Raw genomic sequence first — 1,150 nt, 5'->3', positions numbered from 1 at the left:
TTTTTTGTCTGTTCTGCATTCGGAGCTTATTCCAAAGACAGCCTTTGTGACTCTGCCTCTTTTACTCTCCAGCCAGCTACACGGAGAAACCTGCCACCTTCTCTATCTCCTACTGTGTATTTGGTGTGTGCGCGTGTGTGTGTGTGTGCATGTATGTATTAGAATAGCTCCGCCTTTGGAATATCCCCCCAACCCCTCCCACCTCCATCCCTCCTTCCGTTTATCCCGACGGATTTAGGCCGCTTAACTCTCAGAGTGAGGACATGTCAGTTTTCCTTCGCCTCTGAAGTACACGAGCAACACGAGGCTGCAGATCTGTGAGCCTCAGCAGAAGAAAGTCCCACTTCTCGATGCTCCTTCAAAAGTTAAATAACCAAAGACCAAATTACCGAGCTACCGCTGCCAATACTCACCACAAACAGGCCGTCTGGCTCAGATTTAAATTCCTACTGTCTTAGGGACGTATTAGCTTATCATACACTATCTATGGAGTCAAGTTTGGCTTTGTGAGTGTGCCACCCTGACATAATATGCAACTTAAATGTCGAACAGAAACTCCCACCCGACCCCGCCCTCTGCCGTGTGGATCCAGGTCCGAGGAGCTTCTTTTAATCTGTACAAAGTTAGTAGACACACAATCTTGTAACTAATTATAGCACAAGTCTTCTTTCTTTTTTTTCTTTTCTGTCTGCGTAGTGCTGCCAGGTTTGAAAATGTGTAAACTAACTATAGATAACAGAAAACTGAGAAAAGTTTTCCCAAAAAAAACAAAAGAAGAAAAACCTGCATTGTTTAGTGTTGTAAATTTGGGGGGTAGGGGGTCCTATATCCTCAGGTTTCAGTTGTTTGCAATTTACCAAAATACATAAGAGGACAAAAAAAACTAGCAAACTGTAAAATTGGATTCCTTTGGCAATATTAAGTGATTTAAGGGTTACAATGTTGTCCTTTTAGCCATTTGTACAGGACATAAACACACAGTGGGCTCCGAGGTGAAATAACACGACCGATTGGGGTAGGATTTGTGTGTTCTCCATAAATCCAACTGTTGTCCAGTGAGTGCTCAACCGGTTTGGTCACAATGGTGAAAATGAAATGAGTGCTCTCTCTCTCTCTCTCTCTCTCTCTCTCTCTCTCTCTCTCTCTCTCT

This window comes from Poecilia reticulata, linkage group LG14 (genome assembly GCF_000633615.1).
Source record: "Poecilia reticulata strain Guanapo linkage group LG14, Guppy_female_1.0+MT, whole genome shotgun sequence".
NCBI classification, from domain to species: Eukaryota; Metazoa; Chordata; class Actinopteri; order Cyprinodontiformes; family Poeciliidae; genus Poecilia; species Poecilia reticulata.
This window is presented reverse-complemented; position numbering follows the sequence as displayed.